Consider the following 20,987-nt stretch of genomic DNA (forward strand, 5'->3'; position numbering starts at 1 on the left):
TAATGGTAGATCTAAGAAACTGGTGCAGGGTGTCTTCTGGAGAGCCTTCTTCTCAAGGAAATGGTTTTTGCAGACGTTGCCTAATTAGGATTGCATGCTATGAAAAAATGGTCTCCAAACAAATATGGGGGGATCCTTCTTTTATTGTACTATGGCATCTAACTGAAAACCTGTACAACCACTAGACCCTCCTGATGCCACTCAGTTTGGTGTCATTGATCAGTTGAAGATATCATTTTTAACAGCCTTTGGCTCGATCTCGAGCCATGAAGACTTTATGACTCAGGCATCGGCTGATGAATACTTCCATCAGTGTGCACCGTCTTTCGCTGTTATTAGTGGCAATAGGTGGTGACTAGCGGTAAACTTTTTACAGCCGGTCACAGCTGCTGGCTCACCCTGTCATCAGGTGGCAAACTTACTTTGCCATATTGCTAAAAAAAAGTTATTCAGACAGGGCATACAAGCAACGGACATTAGCGATGAAGTCTTCACATCTTCCTGTGATCCGCCGTTGGCCTAGATGGAGTTAATTTGTTTTTTTCATTACTTGTGGTTAAGTCACCTTTTCCAGCTTCAGTGATCTTGTCTGATTTGCTCGTTCACTTCCTGCAGTAAATTGCCATTGTCCAACATTTTTTCACAGTTGGAATCAAGGGACCAGTAGTTTCATTTAGGAATAGATAGGAACAGGCAAATACGTAGGCGTAAATATACCTAAAGGTCTAATAACCAAAAGCACAAAATATAGCTGAACAAGGGAAAAATGTTCAAGTATTACTTTTTTAGTGTTGAAAAACCAAAAGGGAAAAAAAAGTGTAAAAAAAAAAAATAAATCAAAAGATGAAAATACATAAAAATATTATGTTAGCCAGTAGATAGAAGAGAAATAAACAAAAATTAGAAGAATTTTACCACCGAATACCCTCAGTTTTTATCCTTTTTCTATCTACTAGATAGCTCGGTACAAACAATTACCACTGCTGAATTTAGAAAATAAGAAAATATGACACCCAAAAAAGGTAAAAACACCATTTTTAGGAGCAGGAAGAGACCATATCAATAAGTTATCCCTCTTCTTGAAGTATATACAGTATATCCATATCCAGTTATACAAAATAATTTCAAAAGAATGAAATAATAGTCTAGGAATTGTCAAAAATGAATCAATTAGCTCATTAACTAAACATATTTCTTTGATAAGTTCTCACCTGGATCTCTTCTCTCTTGAAACTTTTTTGAATCAATCATTCAGGGTTAAGTTATTAGTGCTAGAGTTCTGACACAACTTTATTCTTCTTATAGAAGGGGAAATTGTCCGTCACATATGACAAATGTTGCTCAGCGTTAGTTTCCTTTATGGAGCTCTCTGTATACCTATGGCAATAAATGCAGAATAGGATTATGGAGGCCTCACCATCTTCATTACTTCTTCCGGGGACGCGACTGACAACTAGCTAAGATCTGTTCCACCAAAATGTGATGAGTTTGGCAGGAACTGGTGCTGGGATCCATATGTTGGGCGGGTATGTATGGAAATTGGTTATTGCTGTTAAGGTAGCTCAAAGGACTGTTGACACCAGTTCCTCCGAGGCACAAGTAAAGGTTTGCTGGTGGCGCACAATCCTCTAGTCCATAATTGGATGGTATCTGATGAATTCATGTTCTGCTGCTGGTACATCCTGAAGCTGTCACAGTATACTGCCATTTCTGGACCTCCCTGAGCACACTTTGGTCTTGGTTGGTATAGGCTTGAAGCTGGATGTCTCTGATTAACTGGTAGCTGGATGAGGGTTCATATTTTTTTTACAGCATATTTAAGTGTCAAGGTTCTCTTCATTATGTGTCTAACCTCAAGAAGACTGGGCCTTAAGAGCTTCCGGCCTTGGGCAGATGTGTCTTTCTCTGGTCAGCCAGTTGTAATTCTCGTGCTATAGCAAATGAGGGATATAAAAATTAACTTTTAAAATATTCCTATAAAATATACTTGAGACCAACACGAAATGAAACTCTTTTGGGCTTAAACTGCTAAAAACAGTTCAGAAACAAAACTATACCGCCAGTTACACAGACTTATAGGGTAATTCACATTGCTTCCCTTTCCGGGTATCCTTACTGGCAACCACTTTGTAAACTATACACGCTGTTAGAGGGGTGTTGATAATATGGGGGGCAGCTATTACTGCTCCCTATATATATGCAATCTACTGTATGCCTTGCTAAATCACCAACACTGACAATTAATTCTTCCCCTATCCAATGGTGAGAGTTATAATCACATCTCATAAAAATCAGAACGCTCTCACCATGTTTGTGGTATCTAGGGGTTCTATAATCCCATCCAACAGGTGCCCTTGGCGTGGGTCTAATGCTCAGCCTGTCCGGTCTAGGATAGGGCGCCGGTGCGCCATCTGCTCTCGATGCATTTCCTCCAGGAGAGTCTTATGTAGTGAGAGGGCTCACCATCCCCTCTGTGGCACCATGTTGCCGCTGTGTCATTTAGTTGTAATTCTCAGCAGAGGACCTATAGGTTGGTATATAGAGATCTCGCCTTTAAGTGAATATGCAGGCTTTCCAAGGGTTAATACACCAGGTGAAGTGAATTCATACCTGCATGAAGAGAAGGAAAGAGAGATGAATGTTAGTTAGATTCATGCCACGTTTAGCTACCTGGAACTTTGACAAATATGATTATTGGACCAAATCTGCACAGGTTTCGCCCTGCACAAATTATTTTTCAGTATAAGAGCTATGGTTGGGTAAAGAGAGGAACCAGTAACAATGGATCCTTTCTATTGATGGTTCTTCTCAGTGTACCACTGTAGGACATTTCCTATGATGTTGGGTCGCCCTCCCAGGGCTGTGGGGTACTCTGTACCGGGCCTGTGTTAGCGGGATGTGTCACAGCAGCGGTGACCCGGTCCGTGGCCCTGGGCACCCAAATCAATGGGGGAATGTAGTTAATGGAATAGTTTGTGACGCCACCTGTGGTGCTCGGCAAGGGAGGTGTTAAGCCAACGCTGCATGCAGATCCGCTGGGACTGATGGTAGGGTGCAGCAAGGATGTAAAAGCTCCCCACAGGTGAAGCTATAGTCCCAGGGCAGTGTAGAGGTGGTTGGCACGGGGATGTAGCAGTGCCGCAAGGGTAGGAAGCAGACAAGACACAGCAGGGTGCAATTTCTGTACCTTTAGTTGATACCATCTGTAATCAGGACCCTGGACTGCAGTTAACAGAGTAGGCTAGCCTGGAAACAACTCAGGGATTCTCTCTCAGCAGATAGGCTGTGCAGTCTCCTTCCTAGCGCTTGTTTGAATGAAGTACTCCTAGTACCGAGTTACACTGAAGTTCCTCCTGTCAGATGTTCTCAAGAACCTTACTTGCACGGCAGACAGCTGTAGCCTGAGTCCCGGCTCTCTATCCAAGCTGCTGTTGTGCCCTCAAGTCTTAGATGGGAGTAGGGCATTTACAGCCTCCTACTCCTCTGGTATCTGTTGTAGGACCGTTAGTATCCGTACAACCGTGGAGACCAGGCTCCAGTTCATGCACTCACTGTGAGGGAGCTGTCCTTTCCCAGCTCACCCTCCAGCTTCTCTCTACACGTCTGCACACTTCACCCTCCGCAGACTAACTGACCACTCCATCCTCTTGGCCCTCAGAGCACTTCTCCCCTTAATCCCAGTTCAGAGTTCCCCCTGCTGGCCTGGAGTGGAACTGTGTTGCATGCATGGATTGACTGCGAGAAAGACCCATCATTGCCCCCAAGCCTGGCATTACTCTCCCCTGGAGGAAGGCAAAGCCACTGTGGTGACAATACTCCTGGGGGCACCACAATTATTCCTTGAAACAAGTAATTTTCTATAGTGCCAACATATTCGGCAGCAATTTACAACTAAGCGTGGAAGTGTACAGACAATAAAGACATTACAAAGTAACACAGTTCACCAGTTACAGGAGGAGTGAGGGCCTTGTTCACAAGCTTACACTCTAAGGATATGGGGGGGGGGTGAGACACTATAGGTAACACGTGCTTGTCATGTAGGGTCCAGCCAACGTTACAATAAATAGGGGTTATGACAAAGCTACATAAGCCCATCACCAGCCAGGATCTGTCTAGGTATAGTCAGTTACCAAGTGATATTGGGCGCATGGAAGATGAGGAGACAGATTAATAAGAGGGACCAGATTCTGCAAAAAAAATTTAGAAGTGGGGGGAACAAGGAAGATTTAGATTAGAGAAGTGAGAAGCCTGTCTAAAGGGATGCATTTTTGAAGTATGCTTAAAAATGTGGGGGCTAGGTATAAATCGGATCTTCCAGGGTGGTGCATTCCAGAAACCTCATGCAGCATGAGAGAAGTCCTGGATCCAGAAGAGGAAGGTTTGGACTATGGAGCAGGTTAGTCTTAGTCACGGATAGGGTGGATAGAGAGATGAGGGAGGAGTTTTATGGTGGTGCAGAAATGTGGAGAACTTTGTTGGTGAGACTGATGAGTTTATATTGTGCTCTGTAGTGGAAGGGTAACCAGTGCAATGACTGGCACAAGGTGGAGCCATTGGTGTAACGTCTGGACAAAGATACCCTAGCTGCTGAATTCAGGAAGAATTGGAGAATGTTTGGTAAAATAACTATTCTGCAATAACCATTCTGCCGCCTCACCACCACCAGAGCTGCTGCACTCCCGACCTTCTGTCTCTTCCCCACTATTGATGGGGCCGCCTTATCAGCAGCGGCTCCTGCCCGGCCTCCTCCTGCCTGAAGCTAAGAGCAAGTTGTTAGGACCTGATGCCTTTATTGTCACTCATCACATGGGACATTGTGGTAATCCACATCAGTGAGATAGCTTGTCAGATGGCAATGATGAATTCTCCACTAAATAACTGGTTCATGGCTTAGAGGGGCTGGAAAAAGACTTTAAGAACAGACTGGCACATGGCGACAATTAGGGAAAATAGTAATAAAGTAAGACAAAATGATTAAGACCCAATGAGACAACAGTTCTGCTCATCTGTCATGGTCATATTCAACATATTTTAATATAGGCTTTATAGATGAGAGAATAAACTTGCCAGACCCCGATCTAGTGTCCAGGTTAGTATTCTGTAGCCACTGGATGGGAGACCTGTGAACTGGCTCTTACCTGACAGCAGCCATGGCTCCACTGTTGATTAGTCGGATTGGGTGGGGGGGGTTGATGCATGAACGACATAATGCAAGGCTGACTAATGAAACGAGGAGCCAAGGATGCACTCAAGGGAAAAATGCTTTGCAGGGCTCAAGTCCAGCAGCCATAGAAAGTTGACTTGGCCGTTGGACCTGCAAACTAAAAGGAATCTGTCACCCCATTTTAGCCCTATGAGCTGCTGCCATCCCCATCGTGGGCTTATCTACAGCATTCTGTAATGCTGTAGATAAGCCCCTGATGAAATCTGAAAGATAAGAAAAACACGTTCGATTATACTCACCGGGGGGCCGGGTGCAGTGGGTGTCACGGTCCGGCGCCTCCCATCTTCTAGCGATGACGTCCTCTTCCTTGCTTCTCCCTCGGTTCCATGCAGGCGTACTTTATCTGCCCTGTTGAGGGCAGTTCAACAGGGCAGAGCAGCACGCCTGCGCAAGAGCCGAGGGAGAAATAAGGAGATCGTATGAAGATGGGAAGTGCCGGACGGGACGGCCGACACCCATCGAACCGGACCGAACGCCGGGGTGAGTATAACAACTCTTTCTTATCTTTCAGGTTACATCGGGGGCTTATCTACAGCATTACAAAATGCTGTAGATAAGCCCCTAATGGCGGTGCTGGCAGCTGAAAAAAATGGGGTGACAGATTCCCTTTAATTGTCTCATCTCGAATGGGCTTAAAAGTTTAAATACATCTCATCCAAACCTGGCAATCTTGGGGGAGCCATAAGACTGTTTAACCCCTTAACGTCCAATGACGGACACAGCCCATCATTTGACAACTCCCCCTGTTTGGTGTGGGCTCCGGCGATGAGCCTGCACCTTTTGAGACATGACAGCTGATCAGATCAGCTGTCATGTGTCGGGACAGCCGCGAGTGAAATTGCGATTCACCCACAGCTGTTAACATGTTAAATGCCACTGTCAAAATTCTGACAGCGGCATTTAACATGCACGCGCAGGAACCGCGTCCTATCCTCCTCCCATCGGCGCATGTGTCACATGACCGCGGGTCGCCGATGGGTTGCTGGAATATATATATATATATGTTCAAATCACCAGCTTTTGCCCATCTCTCTATATAAAAATGAATGTATGTGTGTATCACCAACCAATTACAAAGGATCTTTCATTTCACCAGAGCTGTTCAAAAGAAGCTGAGCTGTGATTGGTTGCTATGACCAACAGTTTTCCTTGCAACCAATCACTAAGCATCTCTCATTTCACCAGAGCTGGTTAAAAGAAGCTGAGCTGTGATTGGTTGCAATGAGCAAGTTTTCCCACTTGACAACACCTCAGCAGACACTGATATGGTGGGAGAAATCTAGCATCCCTGGGAACATAAGCTCCCAGCCATTGTCTGCCCCCCCAGAAAGGAGCACAGAGCACATGACAAATGAATCCCCCCCCCCCTCGTGTGGTATCATTAAGTGACACACATGAATGTAGGAAAGTGCACACATTCAATGTCATGTGGATTGAATATTTTCTCACAGACATTTTTATGCATTATTGATGTGTTACTGTGCTCTGATGCTGTGAGTTTTTTTAAAGTGCTACTTTCCCCATAATTCACCTGAATATACACATATAAGGCTACTTTCACACTTGCATTTTTTTGTGCTGCGCTGCGTGTGAAGTGCAAATGCACATAAAAAAATGCATCATACGTTTGTATGCTTTTTTTGTTTTTGCCCATGCTTTTTTTGGGCTGACATAGACTATAGTGTTTTTGGGTGAATTTTCTGCGCATTGCGTGCGCATGCGTTTTTTTTTTTTAGACAGGTTGAACGCACAAAAAATGCAACAGGATGCATTTTGCGCGCCCGGGCGCACACTACAAAAAGCTCATTCGCGTACAAACGCATGTCTATGTGCACCCATGTTAAGTATAGGAAAAAAAAGCATGCCTTTTTTGCGCAAAAATACAGCGCAAGAAAATGCAAGTGTGAAACCAGCCTAAGATGTAATGCTTTTCCCATAACAACCCATTAAATATGATACTATACTACATCCATGAGCAACTCAGTTGACGGTGCATGAAAATGTGTGTGGAGGTTTCTCCACTGTACTAATGTATAAGGTTTGTGCCTGTCCATTAGTGAAAAGCATGACTGATATTTATGGTGGCAGATAAGTGAGAATATCAGCCTGATCAGTAGAAAACCTGGGATCTTAGTGAACCGTTTTTCTGTGCAATTTCACTATTCTACTTTTACTGGCTCAGACGGGATGATGTGGGATATTAGGGATAGTAGTCCGGTAGCTCTGGCCGACATTAATATATATTATTATTATGCATTTATATAGCGCCATTTATTCCATGGCGCTTTACATGTGAAAAGGGGAAATATAGACAGGTACAATAAACATGTGTAAGACAAGGGACAAACAAGTACATAAGGAGAGGGGACCCTGTCCGCGAGGGCTCACAGTCCACAGGGATGGGTGAGGATACAGTAGGAGAGGGTAGAGCAGGTCGTGCGGTGGTTCAGTAGACCGAGGATCATTGCAGGCTGTAGGCTTGTCGGAACAGGTGGGTCTTCAGTTTCTTCTTGAAGGTTTCCGTTGATGGTGAGAGTCTGATGTGTTGCGGCAGGGAGTTCCAGAGTACGGGGGAAGCACGGGAGAAGTCTTGTATGTGGTTGTGGGAAGAAGAGATAAGAGGGGAGTAGAGAAGGAGATCTTGAGGTGATCGAAGGTTGCTTGCGGGTAGGTACCTAGAGATCATGTCACAGATGTATGGAGGAGACAGGTTGTGGATGGCTTTGTATGTCATGGTTAGGGTTTGGAATTGGAGCCTCTGGACTATAGGAAGCCAGTGAAGGGCCTGGCATAGGGGGGAGGCTGGGGAATAGCGGGGAGACAGGTGGATTAGTCGGGCAGCAGAGTGTAGTATGGACTGGAGCGGAGCCAGAGTGCTAGAGGTGAGGCCAGAGAGTAGGAGGTTGCAGTAGTCGAGGCGGGAGATAAGAGCATACACTAGTGTTTTTGTGGTTTCGTGGTTGAGGAATGAGCGGATCCGGGAAATATTTGAGTTTGAGGCGGCAGGAGGAGGCGAGGGCTTGGGTATGTGGCTTGAAAGAGAGCGCAGAGTCAATATATATTATTTGTTATAACTAACCGTAGTTAGTTACTATGCCCGGGCAGCGCCAGGCTCTTCAGCTATTTCAAAATAATAATTATATATACACACACACACACACACTTGGTATCACCGCATTCAAAAGTCGCCCGATCAATATAGATATATATATATCCAGAATTATGTTTTTATGGTCACTGTGACATTGCAATAAAATGCAGTGGCGGGCAATCAAAACAAAGTATTATCTATACCAAAATGGTATTAATAAAAAGGTCAGCTCGGCACGCAAAAAATAAGCCCTCACCTAGCCCCAGATCCAGAAAAATGGAGATGTTACAGGTCTCGGAAAATAGCTTTTTTTTTTTTTTTTTTTTTTAAACAAACATTGGAATATTTTTTCTTTTTTTTCTTAGATAAAAACCAGCCAAACAAAAAACAAGTGTGGGATTGCACTTTTTTTTGCAATTTCACTGCACTTGGAATTTTTTTTCTCCCTTTTTGTGTTACACAACATTTTAAAACTAATGGGGTCGTTCAAAAGTACAACTTGTCCCACAAAAACATAAACCCTCACATGGCTATTTTTACCAAAAAATAAAAAAAAGTTATGGCTCTGGGAAGAAGGGGAGCAAAAAATGAAAATGCAAACCAATAATACCCCTGGTCGTTAAGGGGTTAATATGAGGTTCTCCTGACTCTCCTCTCAAAGCTTCTGTTGTTTCTCCAGCAGCAATAATTTATGTAACACACCTTCAGACTATCAGGAATACAACTGTCGGATTAAGGGCTCATACTCACTTGTGCGAGTCTCTCGCATGAAGACCTGGCACTGCCGCCGGCACTTGGACCGGAGTGTGCAGTGGCATAGAAAAACAGTTGTGGCCAAAAGTATTGACACCCCTGCAATTCTGTCAGATAATACTCAGTTTCTTCCTGAAAATGATTGCAAACAAATTCTTTGGTATTATTATCTTCATTTAATTTGTCTTAAATGAAAAAAGACAAAAGAGAATGAAGCAAAACATTGATCATTTCACACAAAACTCCAAAAATGGGCCAGACAAAGGTATTGGCACCCTCAGCCTAATACTTGGTTGCACAACCTTTAGCCAAAATAACTGCAACCAACCGCTTCCGGTAACCATCAATGAGTTTCTTACAATGCTCTGCTGGAATTTTAGACCATTCTTCTTTGGCAAACTGCTCCAGGTCCCTGATATTTGAAGGTTGCCTTCTCCAAACTGCCATTTTTAGATCTCTCCACAAGTGTTCTATGGGATTCAGGTCTGGACTCATTGCTGGCCACCTTAGAAGTCTCCAGTGATTTCTCTCAAACCATTTTCTAGTGCTTTGTGAAGTGTGTTTTGGGTCATTGTCCTGCTGGAAGACCCATGACCTCTGAGGGAGACCCAGCTTTCTCACACTGGGCCCTACATTATGCTGCAAAATTTGTTGGTAGTCTTCAGACTTCATAATGCCATGCACACATTCAAGCAGTCCAGTGCCAGAGGCAGCAAAGCAACCCCAAAACATCAGGGAACCTCCGCCGCCATGTTTGACTGTAGGGACCGTGTTCTTTTCTTCTCCTGTAAACTCAATGTTGATGCCTTTGCCCAAAAAGCTCTACTTTTGCCTCATCTGACCAGAGAACATTCTTCCAAATCGTTTTAGGCTTTTTCAGGTAAGTTTTGGCAAACTCCAGCCTGGCTTTTTTATGTCTCAGGGTAAGAAGTGGGGTCTTCCTGGGTCTCCTACCATACAGTCCCTTTTCATTCAGACGCCGACAGATAGTACGGGTTGACACTGTTGTAGCCTCGGACTGCAGGGCAGCTTGAACTTGTTTGGATGTTAGTCGAGGTTCTTTATCCAACATCCGCACAATCTCGCGTTGAAATCTCTTGTCAATTTTTCTTTTCCGTCCACATCTAGGGAGGTTAGCCACAGTGCCATGGGCTTTAAACTTCTTGATGACACTGTGCACGGTAGACACAGGAACATTCAGGTCTTTGGAGATGGACTTGTAGCCTTGAGATTGCTCATGCTTCCTCACAATTTGGTTTCTCAAGTCCTCAGACAGTTCTTCAGTCTTCTTTCTTTTCTCCACGCTCAATGTGGTACACACAAGGACACAGGACAGAGGTTGAGTCAACTTTAATCCATGTCAACTGGCTGCCAGTGTGATTTAGTTATTGCCAACACCTGTTAGGTGCCACAGGTAAGTTACAGGTGCTGTTAATTACACAAATTAGAGAAGCATCACATGATTTTTCGAACAGTGCCAATACTTTTGTCCACCCTCTTTTTTATGTTTGTTGTGGAATTATATCCAGTTTGGCTTTAGGACAATTCTTTGTGTTTTTTTCATTTAAGACAAATTAAATGAAGATAATAATACCAAATAATTTGTGTTTGCAATCATTTTCAGGAAGAAACTGAGTATTATCTGACAGAATTGCAGGGGTGTCAATACTTTTGGCCACAACTGTACATGTAGCCGCACACTTCAGTTCCAGTTCCGGTAGCAGTGCCAGGTCTTCACGCGAGAGACTTGTACGAGAATCGTGCGAGTCTCTAGCAGGTGAGTGAGTATGAGTCCGTAATGGTAGATCCAGAAAAGTTCTAATAATGGTGAGTGATATCAGAGTCTAGGTCAGCAGATCTGTTGAGATTCACATGGACAGATTTTGTACTCCTGGCATTCTTCATGAATTCCTTCCTCACAATCTGGAATTTCACTGTATTTTTTGAGGGTTTGCATCAATTCATGTAAAGAACATGCCTACAACTGTGAACATTTGGTTCTTTTTATTGTGAAGCAAACATATAGGACAAAATAACTGAAGACTTCAGTGTGCATAACTATTCACCCCCCTAAAGGCAGTACTTTGTAAAACCTCCTTTTAAAGGCATTCGCCACTGCAAGTCGCTATTGTTAAGTCCCTATGAGCTTTCCACATCTTGCCACACTGTGCCACTGGGATTTTTAACCATTCCTCAAGGCAAAACTTCCAGCTCCTTCACGTTAGATGGTTTCCTCTAGTGACCACCAATTCTCAATGGGATTAAGGTCTGGGCTTTGACTAGGCCACTCCAAAACATTTACAGGTTTCCCCTTAGACCATTCGAGTGTTGTTTTAGCAGTATGTTTTGGGTCATGGTCTTGTTGGAAGGTGAACCTCGTCCCAGTCTCAAATCACTGTTAAAACCTACAAGAGACAAAATGAGCAAAAACCTGCTGTAACTAAAGAAGTAGAAAGCAAGAGTGCATCGAAATAACACTGGGTTCTTAGTAATACTGTTTTTGATCAAAAATACCAAAGAAGCCATCCCACCATCGTCAAGGTGACCCTAATCGCGACGGTCCTACGCTATCTAATATTAAAACCCTTACCATGTGTCAGAGTTGACCTCGGTGTGTGAATAAGGGCAGCCAAAAGGACCGGGTCCTGACCTGTGGACACCAGTCTGGGGAAGCCTTAGGCCGGGATCACACACAGCGAGATATGGCCGAGTCTCGCAGGTTAAAACCAAGCTCTGGCGCCCGGCACTCCGGAACGCAGCGTGCAGCCGCACAGCAATACATGGAGCTGCACGCTCCGCTCCGGAGTGCCGGTGCCAGAGCTTGGTTTTAACCTGCGAGACTCGGCCGTATCTCGCTGTAGTGTGACTCCGGCCTTTAAATGTAATTACTAGCTCAGGAGAGGGAGACCACACCCCAGCTTGCACAGAATGCAAAAATACAAAGAAAAAAACAGGGTCACCTTGTCGATGGTGGGACGGCTTTTATGCAATTTTTGATGAAAAACAGTATTACTAAAGAACTCTATGTTAAATGCACTTTTGCTTTTTACTTATTTAGTTACAGCAGGGTTTTGCTCATTTTGTCTCTTGCAGGTTTTGTATGCTTTATGGCCGATGTGAACACATGCGTTTATGGGCTGCATGTATACCAACTCAAACCAAGCTCACTTTTTGTGTATTTTCTTTGTATTTTTGCATTCTGTGCAAGCCGGGGTGTGGCCTCCCTCTCCTGAGCTGGAAATTGTATTTAAAGGCTTCCAAAGACTGGAGTCCACAGGTCAGGACCCAGTCCTCTTGTCTGCCCTTATTCACACACTGAGGTCAACTCTGACACATGGCAAGGTGTTTAATATTAGACAGAGTAGTACCATTCTGATCAGGGTCACCTTGTCGATGGTGAATTGACCTTTATGCTATTTTTGGATCAAGCACAGTATTAGTAAGAACCCCGAGTTATTTAAATGCACTTTTGCTCTTTACTTATTTAGTTACAGCAAGGTTTTTGCTCATTTTGCCTCTTGTAGGTTTTACTTGCTTTATTGCCAATGTGAACATGCGTTTATGTGCTGCATGTATACCAACTTAAACCAAGCTCAATTATTGTGTTTTTTTTAAAAATCACTGTCAGACTGAAACAGGTTTTACTCAAGAATATACTTGTATTTTGCACCATCCACCTTCAGCTCAATTCAAGTCATTTTCCCTGTCTGCCTTGTTGAAAAACATCCCACTATGTTTCTCTGTGGGGATGGTGTTCTTGGGAAGATGAGTGGTGCTGGTTTGGCACCAGTCATTATGTTTACCTTGGTGGTCAAATAGTTAAATTTTGGTCTCATCTGACCACAGCACCTTCCTCCATACATTTGGGGAGACTCCCACATGTCTTTTGGCAAACTATAAACGCGCCTTACTATTTTTTTTTGTGTGCAAGTAAAGTCTTTATACTGCCTACTCTTTCACAAAGGCCACCTCTATGGAGTGTACGGTTTATTGTGGTAGTATGGACAGATACACCAGTCTCTGCTTGGGAACTCTGCAGCTCATTCCAGGTTACCTTTGTTCTTTGTGCTGCCTCTCTGCTTAATGCCCAGGCTGAGAGTTTTGGCGAGTGGCCCTCTCTTGGCAGGTTTGTTGATATACAATGTTTTTTCCATTAGATGATAATGGATTGATGGTGCTCCAGGGGATCATCAGAAATTGGGATTTTTTTTCCCCCCAATCGATTTGTAATTCGCAGCAACTTTGTCCCTGACTTGTTTGGAGATCTCCTTGGTCTTCATGGTGTTGGTTAGTGGTGCCTCTTGTTAGGCTATGTGCCCACGTTAACGCTTTAAAACGCTCAAAAAAAGGACTCCTTCCCAGAAGACGCGCATTTTATTTCCGAGCGTTTTTGCACAAAAACGCGCGTTTTTGATGCGTTTTTTTCACGCGTTTCCTGGAAACAGCTATAAACGCGGACCTATGCAGAAAATGATGAGCATGCTGCGTGTTTAGCCGCTAGGCGTTTTCTGAGCGGAAAAAAACGCACGCATTGGCACAAAAAGGCCAAAATGCATTAAATTGAGTGGGAAGCTTATTTTAAGCGTTTCTGAAGTGTCTGATCTGGCACAAACGCTTCAAAAATGCTTAAAAAAAGTGCAACATGGGCATACAGCCTTAATGGTGTTGCAGTCTCTGTGGCCTTTCAGAAAAGGTAAAGTGTATATACTGACCGACGTGACACTTGGATTGGTCCTTTTACCCAAGCTTATGTGATTTATGAAGGCAATTGCTTTCGCCATAAATTTTTAGGCGTTTCATAGCAAAAAGCGTGATTACATATGCACATGCCAATTTTTAGTTATTTATTCCCATACAATTTAAATTTATGCCTATATTTTTCTCGCTTCCCCAACTTAGACTATTTAGTGCAGATGCATCACACACAAATCAGATTACAAAAATATTCAAAACACGTTGTAATGAAACAAAACAGGTAAAAAGTCAAAGGGGTTGAATACTTTTGCAAGCCATTGTATATTGATCAATGATTTTGAGACGGTTCACATGAAAGATCTTAGCTCCGAGTGCTCACACTATCATTACTTTTGGCACTTACTCTATTTAGATCTGTGGATTTGCCTCTAGTTGCTCGTTTGCAGGCTGATCACGGAGCCTATTTACATGGGGTAATGAGTGGAAATAAACATTTATTTGAAGTTTCATTGAACAGATCATCGGAGCTACGGGCGCATGATGCTGCATGCGTCCCCTATCTTTAGCACTGGGGATGCAGGCCGTGTGCAGATATGCGTTTGGCGGCGCATGCGTCCTTTTGACGCTGCGCCGACCAGCGCCAAAAGCAACCTGTTGCAATTTGGTGCCGTTGGCGCAGCGTCAAAAGGACGCATGCGCCGCCAAATGCATACCTGCGCATGGCCTGTGTCCCCAGTGCTAAAGATAGGGGACACAGGATGCATGCAGCGTCATGCGCCCGTAGGCGGTGCTACTGGCGGAGGCACGGCAGAGGGCGGGGCTTAGCGGCAGCCGTGCGCAGGCCACCGCTGCGGCCTTAAACGCACATGTGAAACTAGCCTTAAAAAAGGTGCCCAAACAGATTCAGTAGACATCCGGCAAACAATAATTTCACCAAAATCGAAGCAAATTACTTAAATGTTTATGGGGGTCTTTGGACTCTCCCTCAATGGAAAGTGTAGGGAGAAAAAAAAAAAAAAAAAAAAAAAAAGAAATTGGCAAGTTAGATGTTAAATAGTCTGGCAGTGGCTTATTCCTTCTACGGCTTGTTGGGGAAGTAGGGACACAGTGGCTTAACTTGAGGCCCTTAGGTCCCAATACAAAAATCCCCAAAAGAGTCACTAAATATCATAAGACTGTAATAGTGTTGGTCTTTTCATATTGGGCAAAGTGACCTTTGGGCCCCACAGGCAGCTACTATAGTTATGCCCCTGTTTGGACATATAGCTGCCTGCCCATCTAGACCATCATTCGTATAGTCAACAAAACTCAAGAACCAAGTTACCAGACGATATTTCCTTGTATGACTGCCCTGACTCATGAATGTCTAAGGCTGTGTGCACACGCTGCGGAATCCGCTGCGGATTAATCCGCAGGGATTTTGCAAAAACCGCAGATAATCCGCAGGTCAAAAGACCTGCGGATTATCTGCGGTTTTGCCTGCGGATTCACTATCTCCACAATGGTGGAGATAGGAACCCGCAGCGGTTTCCGCAGAAAGAATTGACATGCAATTCTTTCTGCGGATTCAAAACCGCAGCAAATCCGCGCGGATTTTTCCGCAGCGTCGGCACAGCGTTTTTTTTTTTTTACCATTCATTTGAATGGTACTGTACACCGCAGCTAAAACTGTTGCGGGTCCGCAGCGGAATCTGCAGCGTGTGCACACAGCCTAAATGGTGGCAAAGACCAAACAAATTACCTGCTCCTTCCAAAAGGCAAGGATCTATATCTACACAAAGAAGTGTGCATCCAGGTAACTCTCTGGTGGACAACAGATCTGGCCCTTCTGATGTTCATTGATGTCTTAGGTTCTGTCCCTTGGGGTATATGTGATTGTCTCATTGGTGCACACAAGGGTGGAGACAGAGTGGCAGCACTTATTCATAGTTCCTTCATTGAAGTGTAGAGCAGCATAAAGTCTGAACTAAGAAGTCTTATTTCTATATAAACAAAACATTAAAAGGAGACCTACCAGTATGCCCCACCCGTGGACTTTCACCTCCCTAGTAATGCTTCATGAAGAAAGTGGAATACTCCAAAATGTAGCTGAAAAATATCTACATATTTGGGTTTTAACTTAGGCTTGCTTTTTAAGTCATTTACCAAACTGGTGTCCAACCGGTGGGTATTTTTACTTGATCTGACAACCACGTGAATGTTTAGTTCATTGTGAATACTGGTAGTCATCAAAATTGTTAAGCATTGCGCAAGAAAGATTTAAAGGGGTTTCCCCCCGCATTTAGAAAATCTTTGTCACAGACGCAGTTTGATCTTAAACCACCAATCCAAACTCTACTCTCTGTCCGCAGGTCCACCAGTAAGTCTCCGCCGCTGTTCTCTGTGTGTGTTATAATCTGTGGCGCTGAAATCACATCGGCAGAGCAGAAGCTAATTAGTAAGTTCAGTGGCTCTGCCAATGTAGACGAAGGTCCCGGTCAAGAGTCGCTGAACTAAATAATTGGCTTCCGCATTTGCTGTGATGACTAGAAATCAGCGAATATTTCAATAATCGGTTCGGATTACGATCGTCGTATCTGCAAAATTCGCCAAACATAGCCGAACGCCATTGAAGTCAATGAGAGTACAGATGAGTGAATAAGTTCAGAAACATTCAAACAAAAATTCGGCATTAATATGGTACGAATATGGCAAATTTGGATTCAGCGATCGTTATTTGACCATATTCACTCATCTCTAGTGATGACAGCACTGCAGGCAATGGTAAACAGAGCTCCAATGGAGACTCTCGGTGGAGGAGTAAAGATTGGTTTGCTTTCTTAGGCCGGGGTCACACTAACCGACGCAAAATACGGTCAGTATTTTACATACGTAATACGGATGAATGACCCCTAAATAGTGCTCCGTATGTCATCCGTAACCAAGGTGTGGTCGCGTATTTTGCGCATGTCTGCATCCGTATGCCGAGATATTCTCGCCGCCTTGCAAAATGGACATATAATGGAGCCCTATGACAGGGTTTCTAACAGAAACAAAAGAATAGATATATATATATACACACACACACAAACACACACATTATATATATGTACACACACACGTGATTGTGACACACATATATGTATATATATTTATATTTCACAGAGTTCACATAGCAGAATAGCCGCTAATTCAATTGCCGACTTCTGTTATATCATTCCCCAACCCGACATGAAATGACACATGGTTACATATAAAAAAAACATGAAATGATTTACTGTATGTCCCTGACTAATAATTAGATGAGGGTTTGTGTGCAAAATTTTGGAGGTGTAGTTGTTATTTTAATGAGTTAATTCGTTGTAAAAAAAAAAAAAAAAAAGAAAATGCGTGGGCTTCCGCTGTAATTTGTCAACCAGAGAGGTTAAGCAGGCGAGTGAGGGCAAATTTTAATAGCCATGAAAGGGACCATTGTTTTTGCCCCCCCCCCACTACAAAAATCTGCCCCCAGACACCCCAGAAATGTCGTATGGACTAGCGTTTTCATGCGCATGCGTTTTTTTGTTGTGTGCGCCTAGGCGCGCCAGACACAAGCTGTTGCATTTTTGGGTGCGTCCAACTGTGTAAAAAAACGCATGCGCACGGAATGCGTCAAAATAACACATTACAGTCTATGGGAACGCAGACATGCGCACGCCAGTGTTTAAAATCGCATGCGTTATAAAGAATTAACATGGCTAGAAACTGGATAAAACACATGTGCCTAAAAAATGCATTTGCATGCAAAACGCATGATGCATTTTTTGCATGCGTTTCTATTGCGCACGAAGAGCAGCGCTAAAAAACGCTAATGTGAAAGTAGCCTTAGCGATACCATTTTGGTGCAGATACGTTGTTTTGATCGCCCGTTACTGCATTTTAATGCAATGTCATGGTGACAAAAAAAAACAAAAACGTAGTTCTAGTGTTTTGAATTTTATTCTTGCTATGCCAATCAGCAATTAGGTTAATTCTTTTTTTTTTTATTGATAGATCGGGCGATTTTGAAAGTGGTGATACCTAATGTGTATGTGTGATTTTTTTTTTGCTTTATTTTGAATGGGGCTGATTTAAACTTTTATATTTTTATTTTTTTTATATTTTAAACACTTTTTTACTTTTGGCATGCTTCAATAGTCTCCATAGGAGGCTAGGAGCTGGCATATCTCGATCGGCTCTGCTACATAGAGGTGATGAGCAGATCGCCTCTATGTAGCAGTATTAATAACTTGTTATGAGCAGCAACCACCGGGTGGCTCTCATAGCAATTCGGCACCGACAACCATAAAGCTCTCCAGAGACCTCGGGTGGTCATGCTGACGCACCGGTGACCCGCGATCACGTGATGTGGGTCCGGCCCGATGGCCGAAAGTGCCATTTAAATGCCGCTGTCAGCGTTTGACAGTGGCTTTTAACTAGATAATAGTCGCGGGTGGATCACGATTCCACCCGCGACTATTGCAAGCACATGTCAGCTGTTCAAAACAGCTGACATGTTCCAGAAAAGATGTGGGCTCACAGTTGGAGCCCACATCAAAACAGGGGATACCGACATTGGCGTAGTAGTATGTCCGAGGTTGGTAAGGGGTAACCAGTAAAGGCTAATTAAACAGCAGTGAGCTGATATTAATATCCTGGAAGCTCCATAGGCATTATTCCCTTCCCAGGCTATAAACATCTGCCCCCAGCTGTCTGCTTTCCCTCTGCTGGTTTGGAAAATTATGCGGGAGCCCATGCCGTTTTTTTTTTTTTTCAGAAAAAAAACAATCATTTATTAATTAAATACATTTACAGTAAGGGAGAACAAACAGTATATGGGTCAGGAGGGCCGCTAGGCCTCTGTGCATTGCAGTTCAATTTATATGGCAATCTGACTGGTCCCTAAGGAGAGGTTCACACCTGCCTTTTTTTTGCTGCAGCTAAAACTCTTGGCAGTAAAAAAGCTGCAGACTAAAAGCAGATTTTGCTGCATTTTTAAGGTGTGCGCACACGCTGGGGATCCGCAGCAGAATTAGCTGCGGTGTACAGTACCATTATTCCCTATGGGAATTAAAAACCGCTGTGCAGACGCTGCGGAATTTTCCGAGGTTTCAAATCCGCAGAAAGAATTGCATGTCAATTCTTTCTGCGGCAGTTTGCCATCTCCTCCATTGTGGAGATGATAAACCGCAGGGCAAAACCGCAGGCTAATCCGCAGATAAACCGCAGGTTTTTGCGGATTTTGCAGATTCCGCAGCGTGTGCACGTACCCTTAAGGAACCCAAAGTTCAGCTTGTTTTGATTCCACCGAAGACGCATAGACAATGTAAGGTATTAGGGCACCGATGCAAAACTTATGTGACACCATAAAACGTTTTGTGAAAAATAAGTCATTTTGATCAAATTATTTAGTGGAAAAAGATTTTTGTGTTTGAAAAATTGGTGCCTATTCTGAACAAAAAAAAAATTGTGAGTTCATGAAAAAAAAAAAATACACAATTGCAAATGTAAAAACAGCAGGGGGAGTTGAATTGGTTGGCATAGTCTACCTAAGGCAATGGTAGTACATGGAGTGGGTAAGGGTGATTTTGTGACACATCAGCAATCTGGCCAGCGAGATCGCTGTGTGTGACGGGGATCACCGACCGGCCCCCTGCCGGTTATCGCTGATTGTGCTCGAGCGGCCTGGGCCATTTTACCATCACTGGTCTCCCGCTGGCCAGCATACATCGCTGCGTGACAGTGAGAGACCAGCGATCAGCGACGCTGGTTTCTAATGTAAACATCGGGTATCCAGGATCAGCGCGGCTCCTGGATACCCGACGTTTACATTACAAACCAGCGTCCAGCATCGCTGGTCCTGATTGCTGGGGCTGTCTAACGATGTCCCAGCGATCCCATCATGTCGGATCGGTGGGACATCGTTTAGTGTAACGGGGGCTTTAGGCATGGTTTACTTTTACACATTCGTTAGGGTCGTTCAATTTCACAATATTTAATTAAATTGTACTAATGCTAAAGCCATGCTCAGGTAAGGAACCTAGACACTTAGGTTTAAACTGTGAAAAAAAAAAAAAAAAAAAAAAGAAGATGGTTTTTAGATCCTGATGTTCCTGCTTTTTTTTTTTTTTTTGCCGCTTCACCAAACGCTTCCAAAACTGCTGGTAATGTTTTTTGCACTTACTCATTGCTTAATATAGGTCACAAAACATTGCAAAAATCCTGAAAGAAGGGACCTGCTGCACTTTTCAAAAAAGCAGCAGTTTTCCAATTCAGTCACGAAAAAAACAAAAACAAAACAAGCATGTGCATGAGACTTCTGAATTCTCATAGCTTTTGCAGCTACTTTAAAAATCAGCTTTTAATTTGCATTAAAAACGCATCATAAGAACTCAATTGGAACATGAGCATGCTTGGAGAACATCTTATCCGAGTACGCGCGCTCATCGCTACTCAGAACCTATTTTTAATCAATAAAGTTTTTTTTTTTTTTTTTATTACCTGGATGTGCCAGAATCTACTTAATTTCTTTTTTTTCCTGCAGCTGTCCACACCACACAACGCAATAACAAGTTTCACTAATTTTTTTTATATGCATTTTTCCCCTTACATGATGCAGATTTGAAGCAGCATTTTTAATACTTTTTAGTGCAGACTCCGGCTTGGGATCTGCTGCAGCTTCTAATACAGAAACTGGCAGCCTGTAGCACCAGTCTTATCTGCTGCGGTTCATCTGGGACAATGTCTGATGTTTGACCCTGAATCCACATCAGAGGATCTTGACTCAAAGTCAAAGTCCTACCTGTAAGATGGAAACCGTTCCTGGTCTCTGTATCTCTCTGCCAGGGGCCCCGTCCTCTGCAGGACACAGTTTCTCATATCTTCCAGGTCTACACCTTGTGAGGATCATCTGCTCTCATACATGGTCTTACTTGCAGTCTCTCTCTACCTGCAGGATTGGCTTTTCGTGCTGTAACTCACCAATGTTTTTGAGAAGTCCTGGGATCTCCTCCAACAGCCGCAGCATGCACTGACTTAGGTCTTTACTTTGGTCAATGGCTCAGGCTCTTTAAATATAGAGTGACTCTTCGTTGTTAACCATCACTGGTATCAGGGCCTCACAGCACTTTACTGCTGCCACCTGACCTTGTGCATCCATGCAGATCAACACTTGCTGCAGGATTTCCCAGAGTGTTTGCCTCTCCAGAGATGTCCTCCCTGGTTGCT

The 20,987-nt window shown here is 43.6% G+C and overlaps 1 protein-coding gene and 1 pseudogene across 3 annotated transcripts in view; one reads left to right on the forward strand and one right to left on the reverse strand.

The window, feature by feature from the left end:
• THNSL2 (threonine synthase like 2) overlaps positions 1–20,987 on the forward strand; it is a 110,962-nt gene that overhangs the window by 14,849 nt on the left and 75,126 nt on the right. Inside the window, exon 2 of one of the 3 annotated variants that reach the window (XM_073562099.1) lies at positions 10,693–10,845. The exons of 1 other annotated variant lie outside the window; for it this stretch is intronic. The gene's annotated coding sequence lies outside the window, so the exon portion shown is untranslated. Of the gene's footprint in view, positions 1–10,692; positions 10,846–20,469; positions 20,800–20,987 lie in introns of those variants that run through there. One more of the 3 variants, XM_073562100.1, reaches the window with a different exon arrangement.
• On the reverse strand, positions 117–20,973 carry LOC141074840 (forkhead box protein I1c-like; annotated as a pseudogene).

Source organism: Dendrobates tinctorius, unplaced genomic scaffold, assembly GCF_039654945.1.
Source record: "Dendrobates tinctorius isolate UK_male_01 unplaced genomic scaffold, ASM3965494v1 ptg000334l, whole genome shotgun sequence".
Classification (NCBI taxonomy): Eukaryota; Metazoa; Chordata; class Amphibia; order Anura; family Dendrobatidae; genus Dendrobates; species Dendrobates tinctorius.